This window comes from Macrobrachium nipponense, chromosome 6 (assembly GCF_015104395.2).
Source record: "Macrobrachium nipponense isolate FS-2020 chromosome 6, ASM1510439v2, whole genome shotgun sequence".
NCBI lineage: Eukaryota > Metazoa > Arthropoda > Malacostraca > Decapoda > Palaemonidae > Macrobrachium > Macrobrachium nipponense.
This window is the reverse complement of record NC_061108.1, coordinates 69905368-69924740: the sequence shown is the minus strand read 5'-3', so window position 1 is coordinate 69924740 and position 19373 is coordinate 69905368.

The window sequence follows — 19373 nt, the reverse complement described above, 5'->3', positions numbered from 1 at the left end:
AGAACACCTCTGAAATAAATATTCAAAGTACAGATTACCTTGGTTACCTTACACTCTCATATGTAGGGGAAAAGCTCGCACACATGTACGAACTCACACACATTGTTCACGCCCCAGTACTTTCTGGAACCAGTTTCATAAGTCACCTCTGTATCAAGCGCTCATAGCAACAGGACATCACGCCACCCAGAAAGAAACATCAGCATTTCCAAAGTAATATCCTTGTTTATCTAGATATAATATACTTATACTTATAGAAATATATAAAAAGCTTAAAGCTTTTGTCCATCCTCCTGTGGACTTGATCACTAAGTAAATGAGACATGGTATTGGTGAAGAATTCCAAATAAACATAAACAAACGGACAAAGAATATTAACAAGGTTAAAAAATTCGGTTAAAAGATGCGAACAAGTCATTGGGTCGTTTGCCTTTCCATAATTCGCTGTGATCTTCGGGGCGGGATGTACCGCCAGAAAGATGGCGTGGCAATGGGGTCCCCCTTGGGCATCTTCTTCACCAACTTTTACATGGGTACCGTTGAAGAGTGGGCCTTTTCACAGCACCGACGTCCCTGGACGTATGCTAGATATATTGATGATATATGTATTCAAGCTGACTCCGAGGAAGAAGTTGAAGCCCTTCGTCAGCAGTTCCTCAGCAACTTCGCCCTTAACTTCACAATTGAGGTCAGCAGAGAAGATCGGCTCCCCTTCCACATGTCCTAATTACGTAGACTACCCCGAAGATGACAACTACTGTCTACACTAAATCTATGAACTTGGGACTTTGCCTATGTGGAGAGTGTGAGTGTCCTGCAAGGTTCAAGACCACCACCCTCAGGGCCTTCATGAGGAGGGCATTAACACACTGTTCAGCATGGCAGGACACCTATGCAGAACTGGATCGAGTTTCACAAATGATGGTCAACAACAGTTACTCCAACAAGTTGATCAACAGAGAGATAAGAACAGCTTTAAACAAATGGTATATGGAAGATGAAGCGAATGCAGAGAATCCCCTATCTGAGAATGTATAGCTTTTCTACAAGTACTTTATGCACCACGGATACAAAGAAGAGGAGAGATGTATTAAGAAGACTGTAGAAGAGAACGTCACCCCCGTGGAGGAAGGGAAGAGGCTCTCTCTTATAATCTATTACAAGAACCGAAGGACAAGAGACTTGGTTATGAGAAATAACTACACCCCGCCAGCAGGAGACCCCCTGAAGCAGAATAATGTTGTCTACCAGTACACATGCCCTATCCAAGGATGTCCTGGAGTCTATATCAGAATGACGATGTTACAACTGTGCAAGAGGATCTCCTGCCACGACCAGAATGGTGCCATCAAACGCCACTCCCTCACCGCCCACCTATAGTATGTTGCGTGAGAGGACATCGTCAAAAACACCGAGATAATTGGAAGAGCCTCTGATCAGCGGCGCCTATGTTTCCTTGAAGCGTTATTCATTCTAGAACAGAAACTCCTAGATACGACACAGGAACCCTTCATGCTGCCCACCTGTGTAAGGAAGGCCCAGCTCCCCCCTCTCCAGAGGATAACACCAGCGCTCAGGACAGGACCAACATTGAAGAGGATGGTAGTAACACCAGGAGTGACATCACCATGGTCGTTGCCAATGAAAACCCGGCACCTGGTGACGCCACACACCTGAGAAGGTCAGCGCACCTCAAGCATTTCCAACGCCTGGCCACCAGCCAATGAAAAGTCGAATATCCTCTGGGTCCTGCAGGAGCATCTGTGAGTGCCCACATGACCATGATATAAAGAGAAGGACTCGCCAATAGGATTTTATGGGCTGCTCCATGAGCAAGAGCCTGTGCTGACACAAGGTGTGTTTAATTTAAAACAACAACACCGGGATTCAGTCCTCCAGCAACCATCGCAGTGATAATGGCCTGCAGATCTGGGAGAAACATCGCGTCAAAAGAGAGAGAGAGAGAGAGAGAGAGTACAACTTATAATAGTAGCAGTAATAAATATAATTCAAAATGACTTTGACGATCCCCTTTGGCACGTTGCTTGCCAGTTTTAGCAACACTGAGACATCCTTGATAAGGAAAATAGAGAAGACTCTATGCAAAATTAATGGAGCTGATGCAGCAATCCTTTTTAAAAAATAGAGTACAAATATAAGCGATATTACTTCTTCAACAGTCAAGGTCAAACCCCAGAATCACGCCGAATCTGTGGCACACTTCCTTGATGAAAATTGGCGGAATCTTATAAATCAATAATACCGTTTTAAAGTCTTAGGGAGAAGTCAGTGAAAACGAGTTACATTCGCACGCTCTGGAATCTAAATGGCATCATAGTATTTGTTTGAATATTTTTTTTTATTTTTTTTTACTTCTATTTAAAAATAATAATAGTACAATGTTTACATTGTTTCAACAATTAAAATGTTGAACACAAGAATTTGTTTGTAACATTTTTCTTCAAATTTTCCAATATTAAATAATACAAGCGTCTCATATAATTTAATCTCCCCTAAGAAAACAAAGAGCTTCATTTTCAGTAAGTTTCTGCAAACGGCTTATACATATATACAATACACATAATTTGCAAATAAGTTTGAAATACCAATCCACCGAGAGATGTTAAGTCCTGAGTCGAATTATGACGCCATATCGTGAAAACAAACAATAGGACCTTTTTGAAAAGAATCTCGTTTCCCACACCTAAATTACTTTGAACTAATTTAACATTACCCAAACTAACGTAGCATAACCTAAGGGCGCGGCAAAAAACTAGGGCTGGTGCAATACTAGTATACATCTCTACAATTTGTGTCAGGTAATCTAAGTTCAGTTTTAAAGAGGAGGCAAAATGTCCTCTAAGTATGAAATTGTAAAGAAAATGTGCTGGAGGCATAAGCAAAGTCTCTTAGTACAACTCTGCCTGAGACTTGGACTTTAATTCTAGAGATGAAATGCGTTGTCGGAAGACCATTCCATCTAAAAAGGAAGCAGAGCACTGGTGATTCATTTCAATTATTTTTTTTTCTTTTTACATAGGAAAGAAAGGTAAAATAGTAGCTATTCGTACAGGCCATTACAAAGCCAAAAAGGATACATCTAAGTCTAGGTTAGGTAATTATTGAATATTATTTCAGATGGGAAGAAGTTATAAACGTGGTTCAACGGCTTCGGTATGTTTTGCAATCTCTTCTTCCCCAATACAAATGGGACCATTTAAACGGTAGCACAGTTTACATAAGGTACTTTTGAAATCCAGAGTTATTGTACTTTAGAAACAAATTTATTTCTGACGTCAGTCTTTTTTTTTTTTTTTGCGCTTTTACAAACAATTCTCTGTTGTTTACCAATAAATTGCATGGGCGCTCCCTCTGCGGCATGGTATCATTACCCGAACTAAGAAGGTGGGCAACACAGCAGCTGATTATTTCAGTGTTCATTTTCTTTGCGTAGATTTAATAATAATAATAATAATAATAATAATAATAATAATAATAATAATAATAATAATAATAATAATAATAATAATAATAATAATAATAATAATAATAATAATAATAATAATAATAATAATAATAATAATAATAATAATAATAATAATAATAATAACAAAGTCGCGGCGGTAGCGAGAGTATGAAGGAAAGGTATTGGTTAATCCATAACAAAAAACTCTATGTATATTAATGATCAAGATGACATTGAAAGTATTGCAAGTAACATTACCTCTATTTATAAAAAGGACGAACTATCTCTTCATGTAGAGTAACAATACACTTTAATAGTAACAGTGGCTAAAATATTAATTATAATGACAGTGGAATCATTATTAGTAAGTGACTTTTTTATAAGAAACCGTTGCGTTTTCCAGAACATCAAGAAACTATTAAATAGATATGATTAGTAATGATAGTAGTAAGCAACGTATCTCTCTCGATAAGAAGCAAACTACTCCATTTGCCAAGTAAAGTGAACATTGAAACACTAATGATTATGGTAATGAAGAAGGCTAACGAACAATGATCTTATTTGAAAAGGACATTTTTGTAATGAACATTTCTTGTGTCAATCCTGCTATATTAGGAAACACTCAATTAAAGATTCTCAGGCTTCATGAGAACGTCTGTCCTCATCGGCAGTGGGAATGGAATTAAATCAAAGTTGCTACATGGACAGATTATCTCTATGAGGTTTCTGAGTTAATTAGGAACTCTTCGGTCTTTGCATTGTTGCTTCTGTATAGAAGTTGACTATCCTCAAAATTCATTCTACGGTTGAAATCCTAACAATGTCTGGCTATTGCATTGTTTATGTCAATAACATTAACGTCTCTTCCGTGTTCCCCCAAGCATTTTTTTTAAATTTTATTTTTCCAGTTTCCGCCACGAAAATCATACTGCAGTTGATGCTGTATAACCCGGCTTTGTCCTTTCCCTTTAGTCTCCCAGTTTTTCTTACAAAGGGAATTACGGCAATATGAAATAAAAATATAAGTGGTTTATCCTCAAGATGTTTGGTGGCCTTTGATTTACTGTGATCGGGTAACTGTAGTACTTGCCTTCTTTCTGTTGGCCTTTTTTTTTTTTTTTTTTTTTTTTTAACTATTTGAATCCCCCCTCCCCTCCGACCCCCCGCCACCCACCAACCCGCGTTCTTCTTTTGAGAGCACTGGCTGAATGCGCTAACTCATGAAAATGTGACTTTTATGTAATTTGCCTGTCTAAATCAGCATGGTTATAGAGTCTAAGAGATCTTAGGAAATACCTACCTCTTTTTTGATGTTCGAATTATTGTGTGAAAAGTAGCAAGTGTGGCTTGACGGTCATCTTCAATTTTTAAATCCGTTTGGGTTTTTACTCTGATACATTTAGAAAGGGAAGAATATTGTCTAGGCTTTTCCCATTGTTAATCTTATGAAAGGTTCTATAAAATTCAAGCCATCCATGAATATAAGAGATTCTTTGTTATCCACTTCAATAAGGCAAAAATATCATCTGTACTTACCGTTTCCATGATATTAATGTGATTCCTGTTAATGTTTGGCAATAAAAAAAGCTTCAAAAATTCCCACATCTAGACTATCTAATACAGGGGAGATGAGGAACCCATTGTTACACCGAAATTATAACTATATATGTTTTTAACTAAAACTAAAAAACGCATCAGTCTGATTAATTTGCACGCTTTCCCCACAATTAATAGGGAGCTATAAACACGTCCGTCAACTTTTAATCGGATGAATTCGAGTATTTATCTAATCTCATGTTAGTGAATAAGGATAAACCATCAAAGCTTATCATCGAAATCAAATTACCTCCAATGGTATTGAGACTACAATACCAAACAGTTATGGCTTTTGCTAACTGATGATGAATTTTGCTAACTAGTAGTATATCAGAATTGAATGATGAACAGCAATGTTATTTAAAGGTTCAACTGGAGCAAACTCCTATTTATAAGCTAAGAAGTAGTAGTTAGAGGAATTGGACAATAACTTGGGATAGGAGAGAACAATCAAGATGAAGAGTTAAAGAGCAGTAATGGCTCCTAAATGAGCCATGAGTAAGAATTCAAGGGCGGATGAAGCTGCATAACACAGGGTAATCCATCTTATAACAAACCATGACTACAGACTCCTAGACCTTTCCCCCAAACCAGCAAGACACTAGGATATGATCTTAATGAAGCCTAGTGTCTTGCTGGTTTGGGGGGAGGGTCTAGGAGTCTGTAGTCATGGTTTATTATATGGATTACCTTGTATGATGCAGCTTCATCCGCCCTTGAATTCTTACTCATGGCTCATTTAGGAGCCATTACTGCTCTTTAACTCTTCATCTTGATTGTTCTTTCCGATCCCAAGTTATTGTCCAATTCCTCTAACTGCTACTTCTTAGCTTATAAATAGGAGTTTAACATCCACTTGTGAAGTTCTGTGCAGGTGACACTCAGCAATATTCTTCAAACATTGAGATCAAAGGACTAGACTGGTGTCTTTCATGATGGCCAGTAGCTTCTGCCTAGACATATTAAAGCATCATTAAAAGCTGACCAATGAATGAAGTGACTTACTTGTGATCAGGTGACACTTTACCTCACTATTTATGATATGAATTTGAAGCTGACTTGAAAACACCTACAAATACAAACTGTTGGCACTCATTGGATGTTATACAACTTCAAAGAAAACTGGTATGTTTGAGATGGCAGAACTTTTGGGTGAGTTTGAGGAAGTCTGTCATGAAGAGTGGAAAGATCCCTTTTGTCTGGAAGGCATTGTGGAAGTACTTCAGGATTCAAGAAAGAACCAGAATTGCAGATGGCAATATTCATGAAGCTAATTATCACCCAGAAATTCAGTTAAATATCATGCATTTAATGACCTCATTGCACATTACCTTTCCAAGGGTTGTGTCAGCCCTGGGATGTCACCCAGAGACCTGGTGGTGTGAATGTGTTGAATGGCTTGAAATTGCTCCAGGGCTAATGTTGGCCTCTGTCATTATCACCTCAACAATTGGAAACGTTCCCCAAGTGTGCAGGTGTCTATTACGTTTTTAGGTAGTTTCCTACACACAAAGCCCTCAATACTGAGTTGATGAATGAAGCTGATGTAGTTTGAAGGAATAGTGAACTGACTTAGTCAATAAGAATGGTGAGCAAATAGCCCAAAATAAGAACACGCTCAAACTTGAATGTCTACATCCTGTTGATTGTGGCATATTGTCTCATAAAAAACACATGAAATTACAGTGGGTCTTGATAATGGCAATCTGAAGGAAAGCCTTACTAATACTGGCTACGACTGCATAGCGTACCTCTCTTAATCTGAGTAGTATGTTGTTGTGAGCTTAAAGGTGTGTGCAAAAAACATTTTGGGACTTCACTGGTATTTAAGGAAATCTGGATGGAGGTTATGGGAAAATTCTTATAAATGTGGGATAGTAAGGGAGTCAGTGGCACAGACCACCCATTGGGTTGCAAAGTTCAATGTCCTAGGGAAAGAAAGCCTGTGGTTTTTTTATCATACTGGAGGTGTAGCTCTTGATTCTTTTACATAATAATTCTGCCAGTTATTTGAATTGATATTGAAGGCCATACAGCTATCTGAAAGGCCAGTTTCACACTGCTTCTGGCCTTATCTCAGCAATGAAAAAATGCTTCTCTGGTCCAATGCCAATGTAGTTAAAGACCCACATGCTGGATATCTGGCTTTTCTTGTGAGGAACTATGAATATACCAATACATTTTTGCACATGAACAATTAGGTACTCAATACTGTTCACCCCCAGTCAGTCTAACTTGTTCCCAGTTCCCAGTCAGTCTCACTAACAACTTTAAATACCTAGAAGTGCATGGAAGCAAAGATAAGAGTGGGTGATTTTTTAGCATCTTTTGTTTGCATGCAAATATGTTGAAATAATCAGTGGTGATGATGGGTGTCAGACCATACATCCTCGTCTGCCAGTTCAACTACTTTCTGCTGCAACTCCTTGTACAATTAGTGAAACCACAGTATAAATCACTTTCTCTGCATTTTCATATGCAAAAGGATTCACAATAAATGCTTTCCTACCTGCCTGAACCCAAGCTCTGACGCGTTGAAGAACCTTGGTTTGTCCTAAGTAATGAAAGTTCAGTTAGAGGCTGACTTTTTTGTGAGGACATATCCTAAGTTTATCAGCAATATGAAGATTATCCCTGGCAATAACAGACCTGCAAGTATATTTTCATCCATCATATTTGCACTATAAGGTAGTGTCATGATTGTCTGATGCTAGTTGAGTTCTGCAAGGTCTTTATTGACTGCCAGAAATTGCAGCTGTAGCATGGTGTCTGTTCTTAGCATTCTGGCAAGCAAGCAGCAACTGCATTTAAGGCATTAAAAGCATGGATTGTTTTCAAACACTCCCGCTGTGATGTGCTTCAAATGTGGAGAACTTCATGCAGGCACTGGTACTGTAAATATTTTGGAAGATGGAAATGCTTAGCACACAAGCATGAGATTCTTGCAAAGGCCAAAGTTTTAACATTTAATGTTGCTTGTGGACCATTTATTGTCATTATCAGCATGAGTGTTGCCACTTCATGAGTACTTGGTCCACTGTGGGATTACACACTTTGCATTGGTTAGAGAGAAACATCAACATCTTTTACAGTTTATCGCTTAAAGGATTTCTCTTTCCATACAAGACAGAACTACGTGCTCTTGGCCAAATGATACTGGGTAGCCATAGAGTTCCATGCAAAACAGAAGACTTTTAAATCCATGAAGTAATGTTACCAATGTAGTAAGGGTCAGTACTTGGCATGACAGGTGGGTTTATAGGAGGCTGTGGCTAAAAGCCCTCAGTATATAAACTTGTCACCTCATGGCGGCTGTTCCAAGACCTGTCACCTTCTGGAGGCAGTTCCTGTTAAACAACCATGCAGTTGTACATATTTTAGGACAATTTAAATGTGTCCATCATCATAAGTAGCTGCTTTGAGGGTGGGCCAAAAAAGCTTTACATCCATCAACATTCAAATAAAAAGTATCTGAATAAACTCTCCTAGCCTCAACAATAGTGGAGCATGTTGTGATGATAAACTGTTGTTGCTAACTACATAAAAAATACTAGTTGATTTGCTCTGTGGATTGAAGTAAGCATACACCAGTGTGCAATAGAGATGTACCAGATATCCATATCCACATTCGCATCCGCTGATTTGCCGCATTTTTTATAAATCCGCACCCGAATCCTGATTGACAATATTTAACATCTGCATCCACATCCACATTAGCATTAGCATTGCGAGCAACATCCGCATCCACAGTTTGAGAATGCGGACACGAGGATATCACCCCTTGCTCAGTGTTCAATAGTTCATACTCATACATTTGTAACTCCTCAGTGTCAAACAGTATTGCCATGTCCCTCACCTTCAACATCTGGGTATCATGACTTCACCCACCTCAAGAGAACTTTGACTGCTTCATGGATGATACAGAGGTGCCTGTCAATTACAAAACTGGCCAGTGGCATCTCAATTCAAGGTCTTGAAGAACTCGTTTAGCAGAATCAAAGTAGATTTTTCAAAGAACACCCTTGTTAACTACATAACAAGATGAATTACAACAAAGTGGTGAGGGTTTACATATGGCTGTGTCAAGTGGATGCCCTTGTTGGTCTAAAACGATGTCAGGGGAATATGTGACTAGAGAGAAAAGAAAAAAAATTAATTGAATATGTAAATTCAATAACACAGTGATTAGAGAGAGAGAGAGAGAGAGAGAGAGAGAGAGAGAGAGAGAGAGAGAGAGAGTATGGGGGCGACTGAAGATGGATGAAGGTTATGGGACTTTCAGAGAAATATCAAGCTATAATGTAATTGTTCCTTAAAACAACCCACTTGTGAGTTCACAACTGGCTGGAACTCGTTGACATGCAAAATTTTAACATATAACGAGAGGATTAGATGGGATCAACAAGGTATTGACAAGAAACAAGTAGCAAAATTGGAGTAAAAGCACTAGTGAAAGGGAAGTGCATGTAATAATATATTGATACCCATGTATTTGTGAACCACATACTTAACAAATATGTAAGTCAGTGAAGCACTTAGATTAAAGAGTTTCAAGCCTGATTATATAAAGTAATACAACTGAGTGTGAGTACCTAAGTCTATATACATCGATGAAATTAAATTACACATACGATGGGAAAAAAATACGAATAATTCTAAACAAAACCACGAAATTTATGGATATAACATTAAAAATCCCCAAAATCTAAGCAGCATTTACAGATCTCAAGGTTGAATCAGTACTGTACTATTCATAAGAACAAGTGACACAAGAACTCAGATTGAAGTCAAAGAAAGACCTGCAATAATAGGTACTCAAAATACGAAAACAAAATCACAAAAATACGAAATATATTCTGGCTGCACTGCAATACGGGTTGCCCTATTTTCAGTTGTTGACTATGATGTTAACATTGATAATATCTTCTTAGGGGTCCTGACAAGAGGCTGCTTGGATGAGAGGAAGTGTGACTTAGTAAAGGCCTGAAAAAAATACAGTAATAAACTAAATTCCAAAAAGATCTAATGATATATAAAGAATGCCAAAGAGCTTCTGGCAAGACTGTGTCAGCATGTGCACCATGGAATTAACTAAGAAAAGTTTGAATTTAACGGTGTAACTCAGACACATTGACACAGTTGATGCACACATGCAATTCGAAACACCACTTGAAGAAAGTATAATTATTTTGCAAAGTAGAAATGCATATTCTTAATTCACAAAAATCATACTATATGTAAGTTAACTGAACCCAACACATACACATACTATATATATATATATATATAGATATTATATATATATATATATATATATATATATATTATATATATATATATATATATATATCTATATATATATATATCTATATATATGCTATATATATATGCTATATATATATATATTATATTATCTATATATATATATATATGCCTATATATATATATATATATATATATATATAATATATATATATATATATATCTATATATATATATATATATATATATATATATATAGTATGTGTATGTGTTGGGTTCAGTTAACTTACATATAGCATGATTTTTGTGAATTAAAAATATGCATTTCTACTTTGCAAAATAATTATACTTTCTCAAGTGGTGTTTCGAATGCGAGGGGGAAAAGCTGCTAGATGAGATAAATTACACTTGTTTCCCTCTGTGGTATAAATATACAGTTCATGCTGCCAAATACAATTGTTTGCAATCGAGAACCCATATTTGGGTAATTTCCTTTTCCCTTCTTCCTTAAAGGTAATTAATCTTAGTCCTCCTTGTGTTCATAGAGTCCTGTAAACTTTTTTAATGGAATTTCATCACCCCATGGATAGAAATCAGTGAAAACGGCAGTCCATGGTGTGTCCAACGGAGTTAAAGTTTTGAGGGTCAGTCGGAACTTGCCGCCACATTAGCCACTCATCTTAACTATGTACTCTTACATTCCTCAATGCAAATTGCATGTGTGCATCAACTGTGTCAATGTGTCGGAGTTACACCGTTAAATTCAAACTTTTCTTAGTTAATTCCATGGTGCACATGCTGACACAGTCTTGCCAGAAGCTCTTTAGCTTTCCTTAATAATATCATTAGATTCTTTTTGGAAGTTAGTTTATTACTGCTATATATCTATATATATATATATTATATTATATATATATTATATAATAAATAATATATAAATATTCTATATTATATTTATAATAAATTATTATATATCTATAAATATATATATATAATATAATTATATATATACATACATATAGTATGTGTTGTGTTGGGTTCAGTCGAAAACTCATATTTAGTATGATTTTTGTGAACCAAGATTATGCATTTCTGCTTTGTAAAATAGTTATATATATATATATATATATATATATATATATATATATATGTGTGTGTGTGTGTGTGTGCTTGCGTATATATATATATATATATATATATATATATATATATATATATATACTATATATATATATATATATATACGCAAGCTGTTATAAATATGCAGTTCATGTTGCCAAATACAATTGTTTTTAAATCAAAAACCCATTGTTTGGGTAATTTCCTTTTTCCCTTCTTCCCTAAAGGTAATGAATCTTAGTCCTCCTTGTTTTCATAGAGTCCTGTAAACTTTTGGAATGGAATTTCAAAAACTGGTTTCTGAGCAATAAATAATTGTAATGGTACTGGGACTTTATAGGCACACACTACTATATATATATATATATATATATATATATATATATATATATATATATATATATATATATATATATATAGTTATATATAGATATATATATATATATATATATATATATATATATATATATATATATATATATATATATATATATATTGTGTCCATAAAGTCCCAGTACCATTACAATTATTTATTGCTCTGAAACCATATAACATAGAGTAATGCAGTTTTTTTTTTGTAGAATGTGCTACATTTCCTCAAGTTAACATTCAGAGCGCTTCATGCAATACATTCCACATGTGAGCCTCCAGTTGCCCTCACAATGTCGAGACGATATTCCATCTCCCTCCATATGCGCGTCAGCATATCAACGTCAACTGACCAATGGCATGGCCACCTCGCTCTCCTGATCTTAATCCCGAGGATTTTTCCCTTTGAGGGTAAGTCAAGGATCGTGTCTACTAGAATCCTGTTCATGATCCTTCCACATTTCGTAAGCGCATTGTTGTCCATGCAGCTGAGGTTGATAAACTGCAGCCCATATCGATGGAGATGGAATTTCGTCTCGACATTGTGAGGGCAACTGGAGGTGCACCTGTGGAATGTATCGCATGAAGTGCTCTGAATGTAAACTTGAGGAAATATAGAACATTCTACAAAAACTGCATTACTCAGTTATGTGGTTTCTGAGCAATAAACACTTGTAATGGTACTGGAACTTTATGGACTCCCTATATTATATAGTATATATATATATCTATATATATATATATATATATATATATATATATATACCTATATATATATATATATATATATATATATATATATATACATATTTACACACACACACACACACACACACACACACACACACATATATATATATATATATATATATATATATATATATATATATATATATATATATATATATATATATAGTACATCCAACATAAGATGTACTAGTTGCATATGTGCTTACGTTAATGAAAACGGAGAATGTTTAATTATCATTTAGCTTATAATATAATAGTGTTAGTTCGCTGAAATGAAAAACTTCCGTGGCCGACACCGTCACTTTTATCGAAATGAAAAAAATATATTTATCAAAGGTACATAAATTGGCTTATAAATTTCAACAAAATGTAGTGTAACAAAAAGCCTAAAAGTTGTCGAGAATGGTAATAAATAGTGCTAAATGAAGAGAGAGAGAGAGAGAGAGAGAGAGAGAGAGAGAGAGAGAGAGAGAGAGAGAGAGAGCGCATCTCCATTCTCCTCCACCCAGGCCTTTTTGGAAGGAAGATGCCGGTGATGAGGATGCTGGTCAGGTCTACCTTAATGAGAGCATAATTGTAGCACTTATTGCATTACAGCCTGTGATACGACCCACGTCCAACGGAACATTTACTTGGCTCTTTTGTTCACCCACAATTTTCTTGCCTCTCTGACTTTGGGGAATCTTTTCTTTGCCTTTTATGTTTTGTTCAATTTGTCATTTTGCTTTCATTTATGCTAACCGACGTTTCATTGTCACAGTAATATTATCGTATGATATGCTTGAAAATGAATTCAAAACTTGCAATTGGATTCAAACTTTCTTTTATACAGTTCACCTTTAGCAGACTGTAAACTGCAATATTGTGACACACGAAGTATAAATGATTAACTAGTTACACATGATATTAATAAAAGTAATTCTTCTCGCCGTATGTTTTAATGTGTGTATTTATAGCCATGTATCAGAGAGAGAGAGAGAGAGAGAGAGAGAGAGAGAGAGAGAGAGATAATGTTTATACAGTTTAGTATTCCTAACCGAGCTTGTTGGCGTGAACTACGCACGCTGGAATCCGGGGCCCTTATCCTCCCGATCCCCTACCTACCACACCCCAACCAGGGGTGGACAAACCGGTTTGCAGGGGGTGGGTGGCTATTTCATGATGCCACCCCTACTGTCACCCCGGGGAGGAAAAACAAGATCAGATCCTCTCGGATTGAATTATTACAGATTCTTGCAAAATTTCAAGATTTCGGAGAAACCCAACACCAAAGGGGTGTCAAGTCATCAGCACTTTTCTTCTTGAGGGGACCACTGTAGGTTGAACCTCTATACCCCTAAGGCGTCCTCAGTTATCTATTAGAACTATTACAGCGCAGGGTATAAAAACATTTAGGGGTAGGTATAGTGATAAGAGACAGATAAGAATGACACTAAAAGAATTCAAGTACACACGTTACTTCTATGTATTAACTCCTCGATTCCTTCATAGGTTCCTGGACACGCTTACCAATACTGCAAGCCCCCGAAATCAGCTGAAAAATAAGTGAAACCTTTCCGTCAGTGAGGGAATAGCTGGATTCCTCAATTCCAATTATAACGATAACATAAAAAATGTTCGCAAAGCAAAATATAACTTTAGGCTAATACACGAACAAAATTCTACAAAAACCATTCCAGTAATCTCATGGAACTCAGTGATACAAAGAAAGGATTTCATAATAATTTTCAATAGCATCCTTAGTGCAGCCAATAGCCGATCAGAATTGCCAGTGATGAGATCTTGCGAAAAGCGTGAATTGTGAATCGGCACTTTTTTATTTATTTATTTTTTTTGGAGCGTTTATGTTCCATCGAGACTTCCACATGATGCAGATGCACTTGCGCTTGTATTTCTAACTGTCAAGGGCTTGGCGATTTACTTGTGAGTTTTTAGTAATGTTTATTCTTAGCTGGTTGAACTGAAATTGGTGTTCCTTTCCTATGGAATAAAGAACACTGGTATCAAAGTTGTATTCAGTGAGGAATATAAATATATATATATATATATATATATATATATATATATATATATATATATATATATATGTATATAAGATATATGTATATACATATATATATATATATATATATATATATATGTATACACACTATATATATATATATATATATATATATATATATAGTATATATATATATATATATCTATATATATATGTATATATATATATATATATACCATCTATGCATGTATATATATATATATATATATATATATATATATATATATTATATATATGATATATATATATATATATATCATACTATATACATATACATACATATTAGTATACTATATATATATATATATATATACATATGATATATATATATATATATATATATATGCATACATACATACATATATATATATATATACATACATACATACATATATATATATATATATATATAATATTAAGAATTGCTAACTTTCTACATCAATAAAGAAATCGGCAAAGTTATTCCTACATGGTCTTTGAAGAACTAAAACGCAAAATCATATGATTTCAACACATTTCTGTATTTCAAGGACTCATTGTCCCTCGGCATGTTGAATAAACTCAAGGTAAACATAAGACCATTTTTACTGCTTCTGTTCACAATAACACAAATGTCAGAATGCTTCCTTTGTGAGTTACCAATTTAACTAAGAAAAAAGGAGCTCTCCAATATTTAATTTTTTTCCTTTTCCTTCTACTCATACTCTTTCTAGAGATATTACGTTTCATGAAAACGATGTCTACGAAATTTTAGTGACTAATTTCAAAATAGCGTTGAAGAGATTGCTGTATGTTTAGTCCCACTAAAAATTATTCAAAAGTCATTCACGAAGCCATAACATTTTCTAAATTGCATTCACTTGTCTTTCATTATACTAGTTAAATTCACTAGCCCTTTTTGTATCACTAGGCTGATTAGATGTGAACTTACAGAACCATCAAATTATATCCTAGGTAACTGTACTATACAAGTTCACTGGATACTATAAATACCAAAGGAAGGTGGACTTGTCTCTATTCGTGTTGAGTGTAGACTGGGCAGTGAAACAGTTAGGCCCCAATCCAAAACCGATGTTGGGGTAGTAAGTTTTACCACAAAACTGTAGTAAGTTACCATCATGAAAGAGATAGCAACAACTAGTGTCTCGGTGATAATATTTAACAAATATATCCAGCTGAGACCCCAGAAGGGAGTGTTCCTAAATGTCAGTTTTTAATTACCACCTGGAACTGAGAGAAAATGTTGAATTTCGAGAGCTTGGTGATGTGATGGAAATACAGTAGAGACCTCTCATATTTGGTCGTAAGCTGGTGCAGATGTCCTCCATCATGAACTAAAGCTGTCCAGTTTTGTTAAAACTGAATGGGTTCCAGCTTCTCTGGGGGGTAAGTCTTCCATTAAATAAATAACCTTGATGTCAAACTTTTCCAAACGTTGAGCCAAAATAACAGCTCGAGGGTCTTGAATTGTTCCATCAGAAGTTGAAGGTTGCTCCCATAGATTTCCGACTCTTGAGGGTCATAATCTCCCTGTTAGTTTACAAGGTTCTGATATGTGGCACCTCAGCTAATAACGGACAGCACAGGTCTCTGTCCCTTCTGGAAAGTAACGAAATTTGCCGAGTAACTAAGAAGGGCCATAGCCAGCACGATGCGATGTCCTGAAACCAATAGTACTTGGAGCCAACTCTCATAGTTTACCTGGCATAATAAGTAATAGCATATTCAAAGCCGCACTTTGTAATTATCATTCAATCCAAAATATCACTTTACTTATCATTCAATTAATAAGATACATCTTCAAAATGAATTACTTATAAAAATACATGTGCATATCTGTACCTACTTATGCTTAGAAGATATATGGAATACCATGGAAAAAAATCATAAATTTAAAAAAAAACATAAACATTGTTTCTTTTTAAAAAGAAGCAATACCAAATTCTTCATAAAAAGAAAGGTTAACAGGGAGAGACAGATATAGAAAAAAGGGCGACCAGACATTGGGTGTAGCTTATCTTAACGCAATGTACAAGTGTGTGCATGTCTTATGCACAGACATGCATACTGAAAAATATGTGTAACACTATATTACTTTAAGTGCAATACAGTACTATACTCTTTAAGTAAATATCAATAAAGGTACTGTGCAAGATAGAGAGAGAGAGAGAGAGAGAGAGAGGAGAGAGAGAGAGAGAGAGAGAGAGAGAGAGAGAAGAGAGAGAGAGAGAGAGAGAAGCAAATACATTGTAAGTGCATAGAGTATCCTAACGTAATTCTTACGTACTCACATATACAGACTGAAAAATGTGTCCAACATTATATTTCTGTACTGTATGGAGAGAGAGAGAGAGAGAGAGAGAGAGAGAGAGAGAGAGAGAGAGAGAGAGAGAGTTAGTGTGCAGTACTACTTCGATGAGATCTTTGAGAAGGGAAGATGGAGATGAGTAGAGATTTGTGGAAGATAAATCTCCTGAAGGATATGAGCAGCAGAGTTTTACAAAGGCCTTTCGTATCACAAGGCATTGGAGCGGATGATGATGGAAAAGGCTAAAAAATGGACATTATTCATAGGAAAAAGGTCGCATTCGTTTGTCTTGTTCCTCTTCTAAAGTTTACATATTGTCTACAACGAATTGCAACATTCAGAATTGGAAATTTCATATACTATAATTTAAAAAATTGTGAAATTCAAGGACAAGAATGTAGGACGTTTAGTTATGAAAAGGATGTTTCACATTTAGAAAGGCTAAGCCGGGGGGTGGAGCCATGTATTGAAAAAGAAGAAGGCACTTTACTGATAATAATCCTTCGAGCAACTTTTGCTTTTCATCAGCCTTTCCTACACACTTTTCGAAAAAAAATAGGAAAGTAAACAAAATAGTAGAAAATGCCTGATAGTACCCTCAAGTAAGGGAACTCAAAACCAAGACCATGGAAGGCCATGGTACAATGGTTATGGCACAGTTCAAGGTTGGAGAATAAACTTTGTATTCAGTTCATTCTCTTAGAAGGGTTGCCTACCAAGGCTAAAGAGTCTCTTTTACCCTAACTAGTGGAGGCAGGGACTTCACACCCTGAAGTGAATGTTGTTAGAGAAGAGCCATCTTAACCCCCCCCTACCTCAGTACCCACCTATATATATATATATATATATATATATATATATATAGATATATATATATATATATATATATACACACATATATAAAGTATATATATATGTGTATATATATATATATATATATATATATATATATATATATATATATATATATATATATATATATAAGTCATATCACATTTCCGTGATTCATATACATATATCGAGCTACAATGTCCTTTAATATCTAATACGCTCTACCTCGGAAATTAATATATTTTCATATATGCTTAACCGAAGGGGAATTTTTTCTCGATAATAGACTTGCCTGGACCCGGGCGCGAATCCCTGGAGCCTTTCAAATCCAGGAACGTCAGTGAAGCTTTTACCTGCTACACCACCGCAAGAGGCTAAAAATTCATGTCGTCTCTCACCCTCAAATACCTTTCACGCTCAGTAGCGTTGTAGTGCTTTTGACAGCACGTAGCCAATCTATAAGTCATATCCCATTTCCGTGATTAATATACATATATCGAGCTACAATGTCCTTTAATATCTAATTCGCTCTACCTCGGAATTAATATATTTTCATATATGCTTAGCATGAAAGGTATTTGAAGGTGAGAGGCGACATGAACTTTTAGCCTCTTGTGGTGGTGTAGTAGGTAAAATCTTCACTGACGTTCCTGGATTTGAAAGGCCTCCATGGGTTCGCGCCCGGGTCCAGGCAAGTCTATTATCAAGAAAAAAATTCCTTCGGTTAAGCATATACAAAAATATATTAATTCCGAGGTAGAGCGAATAATTAGATATTAAAGGACATTGTAGCTCGATATATATATATATATATATATATATATATATATATATATATATATATATATATATATATATAAAGCTACAATGTCCTTTAATATCTAATTCGCTCTACCTGGGAATTGATATATTTTCGTATATGCTTAACCGAAGGGAATTTTTTCTCGATAATAGACTTGCCTGGACCCGGGCGCGAACCCATGGAGCCTTTCAAATCCAGGACTTGTTATACATATGACTTACTTCTAGGTAGTAAGTCATATGTATACCAAGATGGTTGATGCGCAATGTATTTCAGAGTTATGCTGGCACTTATGCACCACACATGTACATCCCCATATATATATATATATATATATATATATATATATATATATATATATATATATATATATATATATATATATATATATATATATATATATATATATGGGGATGTACATATGTGTGTGCATAAGTGCCAGCATAACTCTGAAATACATTGCGCATCAACCAATCTTGGTATGCATATGACTTACTATCTAGAAATCAACTCTGTAGGGGCAAGACGTTACTCGTACCACTGGGTACCAAAGGAGGTGGGGGTAGGAAGGGCTTCACTAAAACGGGGCTGGTTCTGCCCGTAGACTTAGTAACTAAATAAACTTCACGAATTTATCATACCTCATTTCAGTATATATATGAATTACTATCTGGAAAAGAATACTGTGGGGGTAAGACATTAATGGCACCAGAGGGGGTGGAGGTTGGGGAGAGAGAGAGAGAGAGAGAGAGAGAGAGAGAGAGAGAGAGGAGGAATAAGAGTGAGAGTAGACGGGGTGTTCAGGAGA